Source organism: Mus caroli, chromosome 5, assembly GCF_900094665.2.
Source record: "Mus caroli chromosome 5, CAROLI_EIJ_v1.1, whole genome shotgun sequence".
Taxonomy (NCBI): domain Eukaryota; kingdom Metazoa; phylum Chordata; class Mammalia; order Rodentia; family Muridae; genus Mus; species Mus caroli.
In genome coordinates this window covers 115,526,818-115,533,719 of record NC_034574.1, presented here as the reverse complement: position 1 = coordinate 115,533,719, position 6,902 = coordinate 115,526,818, and positions in this window count along the sequence as shown.

The following is a 6,902-nucleotide window of genomic DNA, read 5'->3' as shown; positions in this document are numbered from 1 at the left end:
GATTTGGTTACCCACATTTTAGGGGCAGGGTGCTGAGGGTGGAACCCAGAGCCATACCCCAAGCCTTTCTTTTTTTTTTCCTTTTTTTTTTTAAATGTAGGTATAAATGTGTGGATGGATGGATTTTTGAGACAAGGACTTTCTATGTATCCTGAAACTGTGTAGACCAGGATAGCCTCCAAGCCAGAGGTCTGCTTGTCTCTGCCTCCCGTGTGCTGGGAGGTATGTGCCACCCTACCATGTTTGTGCCTAGTCTTACTGCATCTTGTCATGGACAAAACGTAATTCAGGACATCCCTGAGAAGACTGCTCTTTTCTAAAGGGACCTGAAAGATCAGTGAATCTGAGGGAGAAGGGAGGGGCGGGGGGTGGGAGGGATAAGGGTGGGGTTGGGAGAAGTGGAGGGAGAGGAGGCTGCAGTCAGGATGCAGGAGAGAAGGGTACATTTTAAAAAGTAATTACATCTTTAATTTCATTTTTATTTTCAATTATGTAGTGTGTGTGTACGTGTGTGTGCATGTGACATGTGTGTGCGTGTGACACGTGTGTGCGTGTGTGTGACATGTGTGAAGGAGACAGGACAGGTTTTCAGTAGTCTGTTCTCTTTCCTCGCTGTTGTCTGGCAGGGTCTCTTGTTACTGCAGCTTGAAGTCTGCATACTCCAGCTCCCAGACCATTCTCTTGTCTTCTGTCTCCCACCTCACGTTAGGGTGCTGGGATTACAGACATGAGCTACCTCATCTGGCTCTCAGCGAGGGTTCAGGTGAGCTCCGCACGGTTGCTCCATAAATGCTTTAGCTGTTTGTTTGTCTGTCTGTTCATTCATTCATTCATTCATTCATCCATCCATCCATTAATTCATTTATTCATTCATTTATTTATGATTTTAACCTGCTGAGCTATCTCACTGTCCCCTCTGACAAACCAGGAAGTGTGAACACCGTTTTAGTTGCTTCGCCCAAAGACCACACCGTCAATTGACACTGACTACCAAGTCTCTTACTTTCTTTCTCTAGTTGCCAAAAGGTGAGCGGTTGGTGCTAAATCACCCAGCTGAAGAACAGGCAGCTCACAAGATGGAGCGCCCCTCTGTGGATGGGTGAACCTCCTCTCGAGGCTCTCCTGAGCCTGTTCTCTTCTGCTACTCTAGGCTCTCCCCTCCTCACTAGCTTGCTCTCTGGTTGACATTTGGCTGTCCTCAGCTGTATTTCTTCTGACCCCGTGTACCTAGGTCCCTGATCTGGGGTCTGGAGGAGGTAGGGCCTCTCCTTTCTTGGATTTGTACCAGTTTCTCATTAAGGTATTGTTCCTGGGTACAATGGGCTCCGGGCTCGCACCTTGATGTACTTCCCCTTTTGCGTGCACAGGGAGCTAGCTGGGCATTCACCATGCCTCTTTCCCATTGTCCCTGGGGTGGGAGGTAATCAAACTCTCTAGTTGGAACCTTGGGTGAGCCAAGGTCAGCAAGATGTGTGGCACTGAGATGCCACCCCGCGAAGGGAAGGGACTCCATGGCGGCTCACCTTGTTTGGGGCTTTGTTTGCGTTGCCGTGCAGTTGTAATGGAAAACGAATAAAAATAAAAATCCCAGGGCCCTTTTTGGCCAGGGCTTGGGAAGTTAATCCCATTGTCCTGGCCAAATGCCAGCTCAGGTCCACGCAGTTCGCAGTCGTTGGCCTCCTGCAGATCGCTGCGGGGATGGGGGGGGGGGACGCGCCCGGCCCCGCCCCACCCCCCACCCCCTCGCTCTGACTGCAACAGCTGTCCATGCCCCACCCATGAAGAGGCTGCATTTCTGCAGGACTCAAAGGGGCCTTCTCTCCCTTGGCTAGGTCTGGGAGGAGGGACAAAACCTAGGTCAGGACAAGACAAGGGTCAGGAAATTAAACTGCTGTTTGCAGCCGGGGAGATCTGTGTCCGAACACTTTCACACACCACAGAATCACTGGCTTCTGTCGTGAAAAAGGCTTTCAGGAATCGCTAATGTCTTCCTAAAACTCCTGCGTAGAGCCTCTCCCTTCGTTTTAGGCAGATTTAAAAAGGTTTTTTATCTAAAGTACCTCCGAGTTTATCTCCGTAGAGCGTGCTGTTGTGGTGTCGTCTGATTGCTTCCCCTAATGCTTAGCTCTCTTTCCTTTACGAGATTTAGTATATTTTATGATATGAAGAATTGACCCGGGCCGGCGAGATGGCTCAGCGGGTAAGAGCATTGACTACTCTTCCGAAGGTCCTGAATTCAATTCCCAGCAACCACATGGTGGCTCACAACCACCCGTAATGAGATCTGACGCCCTCTTCTGGTTCCTCTGAAGTCAGCTACAGTGAAATAAATCTTTGCGGGAGCAAACAGGGACTGAGCAAGCAAAATTTACTGAGCTGGGTTGACCGGAGCGATCAGAGGTCCTAAAACTTCAGTTCCCAGCAACCACATGGAGGCTCACAACCATCTGTACAGCTACAGTGTACTCACATACATATAATAAATAAATCTTTTTTAAAAATTGATCCGGACGTGATGGCGCACGCCTTTTATCCCAGCACTCGGGAGGCAGAGGCAGGCGGATTTCTGAGTTCTGAGGCCAGCCTGGTCTACAAAGTGAGTTTCAGGACAGCCAGGGCTATACAGAGAAACCCTGTCTGCCTCATCTTCTTGAATGCTATACAGACCACATGTGTGTACCATACCTAGCTCTGTTTTGTAAGTATGTGACTTCAACAAGTGACAACCTGAGAACCAATTATCAGATTCTGGTGTGTGTGGGGCGGGGGGGGGGGGCTGTTAATAGAAATGACAATGACACCTGACACCTGAACCTAAGGATGGAAGGACATAACACGGGACTCCTGGGCGTAGTGCACAAGTGGAGAGTTTGCCAAGGATAACGTCTGCCTTCCCAGTTTCTTTTCCCGTTTGGTCTTAATTAGCCTGATTCCATGTGTGTATTTGACTGTTTTCTAGAATTATGTTATGTCCCACTGAAGTCCTTGCTGGAATGTTCCAAAGGTTTCCAGCTCAGGTTTTCTCTTAAGAAAGAAGGATGAGATGGGGCGGGGACACAGTTCAGCTGGTGAAGGGCTTGCCCAGCATGCACGGTTCCCAGCTCTGTATTGTAATCCCAGCACTCGGGAGATAGAAGCAGGAGAGTCAGAGTTTAAAGGTCACCCCCAGCCTGGGATACAGGAGATCTTATCTCAAAAAAAAAAGCAAAAATAAAGAAATATGTAAATAAAATAAGGCTAGAGAAGAGAAGGGGACAGGTATTTTTCTGGACATTCCTCGTGTGGGTGCACGTTTGTAAATGTCGGGCTGTACCTCCAGCCCCTGCTTGCTTTTCCTTGGGTCAGAGAAGCCTCTGCCAGGATGTTCTTTGGCCTCAAAACGTCCCCTCCCACAAGCTGCCATGGCTGATCTTTGGGGGATAGCTGAGATTTGAAGAGAAAGCTTCAAGTGAGGGCTGATTACTTTTTGGGGGTGGGGGTGGGTGTTGGCCTTGCGTTTGCTGCCTTCCAGGAAGAAGGAGGGCTCTGCTCTCCTCTGATGAGTCATGGGAGAGAAACTTCCAATGTTTGCAAACATCCAGGGCCAACCCTCGGGAGAGCTTGCTGGGGCTGTGTGGAGCTCCCACCAGGGCTCCCAGGACCCACCTGAGAGGACCTCAGGGGGAGAGGGGGAGAGGTTCTGCCTTCGCCTGTGCTGGAAAGCAGCCAAGGAAATAGGACCGTTGTATGTCTCGGGGCTCCAGCATGTGAGGCACAGGAGAGGGCCTCCTATAGGGGTTTCTGTCTACAAATCAGGCCCCAGACTGGGTCATACGAGAAGGTCACGGGCAGGAAGTAGGCTTTTGAGGCAGCTCAGTTGGCGAAGTACCTACATCATAACCCAAAACCCCAAATTACCCTACGCTTTCTCTAGAGGCCTGCCCATCTGCAGAAGGGATCCTAGACCAGAGAATCCCAGACTCCAAAGTGGATACCCAGACCCACGGGTGAAGGGTATGGCAGAAAAGAAGGCAGGGCCCGGGGGGGGGGGGGAGTAGTCCGCAGGGGTCTTCCTTTCCAGGGAAGATGGAGAAGCAGGTTAGGGAAGGGTTGAGGCTGGTGGTTTGCTGGGATCTGCCGTGCCTCAGCTCAGTCTGCCTGAGCCAGATGGAGCCTATGATGCAGGCACCCAGATGGAATGGCTCAGGCATGTCAGACACACTTCTCTCGGGATACACAGCGTTCCCCCTCCTTCCCGCTCGCCAAAAGGAGGAATCACAAGGTGACTCGGGCCAGCGGCCAGACCCCTGGGATTTGCGGAGAGCTATCGGGTGGCCAGAGTGGGGATCACAATAGACGCCTAACCGTGCTCACGGCTCTACCAATCACCCTTTCCGCTATTGTGGGACGTCAAGGGAACCAGCTGGTCAACCTTGGGAACAAAGATCCTGTTCTAGGAAACTGTCCACAGCAACCCTATCTGTCGCTTGCTCTATCTGTCCTTGGGATCCTGCCAGCCTGAAACTCTACCTGTTCACTATTGCTACCCCCACTGGGGAGCAGGACCTTGGCAATTAGCAGGGCCCCTGGAGCCTCCAGCCTACCTCGGAGAGCCTCACCGTCATTCACCAGCGAAGAGTGGGGGAGACGGGGAAGGGGAGGGGTGCAAGGAGGACAGAGGAGAGAAACTTTAGAAATGTTTCCACAAAAATCAAAGAGCAAGCAAATGGAGGCAGGAATTGTTGCTATATTTAAAGTGCGTTTTGCCCCGTTGGGAGCCACAGCTTTGAAAGCCATCCCATAATTCTTTGCTTTTGCACTGCTCTATGACTTTCTGTCTCTTTTCTTTTTTTCTTTCTCCGTGAAGATGGCAATGCTTTGGGCCACCCTGCACACCCCACACACACCACCCCCACCACCCCCAGCAGCAGCTGCAAAGAGAGAAAAGGGTTTTATTAATTAATTAGTTGGATATGTGCTGGTACCTGTGGCCCGCTGGGCGCTGTGCTGGCTGCTGGGGACACCAAAAGGAGAGGGTTAAAGGGTCTCAGAGACAACAGTCATCATCCGTTTAATCTGACCACTTGTTATTACCTGCAGACCCCTGGTCTCCTGGGCCTTATAATTTGTCGTCAGAAGAGAGGTGATGGTGGGTGGGTGACATTGCCATATTATTATTCGCATGTGACTGTGCCTATTTATTATTCCTTCTGCCCCGAGGAGACTGAACTTCTTGGCTCTGGATATTCTGTATTATTTATGGCTCCCTCTTCTAAAGGACATGACCTCTCACTCACCCTTGTCACCCTCACACAGGGGCCCGTGGCTTGGATGGGTGGAGATGCAGGCTGGCAGCTGAGCTTGTCAGTCTGGACGTGGAAATGTGTGTGTCATGTGTCCGTGGGTGGAGTTAAAGCAATGTCGAAAGGGTTGAAGATGGGGAAGAATGGCCAGTCCTGGGCCTTGATTCAGAGTCAAGGAGGGAGAGAGGCTTGAAAATGAGGCTTAGTTAGTGTGTTGGCATTGAGTACCTACTACTGTGAGGGTGAATCTCTGTGAGCCGAGGCTAGCCCAGTCTACACAGTGAGTTCCAGGATAGCTAGGGCTACCTTGGGAGATCCCGTCTCAAAAATAAGTAAGTAAATAAATAGATGGCTTTGCTAAACTAGTGAGTTACAGACGAGGAGTATCTAGGAACTGCATCTGCCACCCCCTGGGACAGCCGGGAAGTGGAGGTGACTTTGCCTGGGTCAGCCATCGTCAGTCTGGACTCCCAGGAAGCCTCACATTCATAAGCATCAGCTAAGAGCTGGGGTTTCCAACACTCATCCATGAAAAAGACACTTAGTTATGCACAGGAGGAGGGGCACTCGGGGAGGAGGGGGAGTCCGCAACGGTGGTCACAAAGGACTAGTGTGTGATCAGTGGCACATGTCATATGTGGCATGCTTGAGTGAACGTGTCTCCACACAAAGCCTGACAGAGTGGTGGTCTGGAGCCCCTTGTGGACAAGGACTGGTGAGCACAGCTCTCCCATTAAATTCTCATGGACAGCCGAGAATGGCAGTGCACACTGTCAAACCTAGCACTCAGGAGGCCTGGGGCAGAAGAACCTGGGATTTGCATCCAGCCAGTATCTCAATACTGTGCCCCCACCCCCACCCCAGCCATCGTATCACTCAACAAGCACACAGCCCGAGAAGCGAGAGGTGGCAGATGGGATCCTGTCAGAGGTCTTGGCTCCTTCTGGCCTCTCAGTCTAAGCATTTCATGATGCCAAGTTTGGTCCTGGTGCTTAAATGGGTATTTCTCATAGTACATGACCTTCAAGTTACATCAACCAAGGGAAGGGCGACGGACGATCCAACAATATCTGACAGACTATCAGGGGATAAAGAGGCAGGAACATCCTTAAAGATCCTTACTTTCTTGACTTTGGAACTTCTGGTCAAGATTCATTCACATTCAGTTGATTAGCTTTTTCTTTTTTTTTAATTTAACTTTTTTTTGGGGGGGGTTGGGGGGGTTCAAGACAGGGTTTCTCTGTGTAGCCCTGGCTGTCCTGGAACTCACTCTGTAGACCAGGCTGACCTCGAACTCAGAAATCCACCTGCCTCTGCCTCCCAAGTACTGGGATTAAAGGCGTGTGCCACTACTGTCCAGCTCTTAATTTAACTTTTATATGCTATGGAGGTTTGAATATTGGAAGTGGCACTATTAGGAGGTGTGGCCTTGTTGGAGTATGTGTGTCATTGTGTAGGTGGAGCTTGAGGGCTCCTAGTGCTCAAGCTCTGCCCATTTTCGGAAGAGAACCTCCTCCTCCTCCTCCTGCTGCTCCTCCTCCTCCTCCTGCTGCTGCTGCTGCTCCTCCTCCTCCTGCTGCTGCTGCTGCTGCTCCTCCTCCTCCTCCTCCTGCTGCTGCT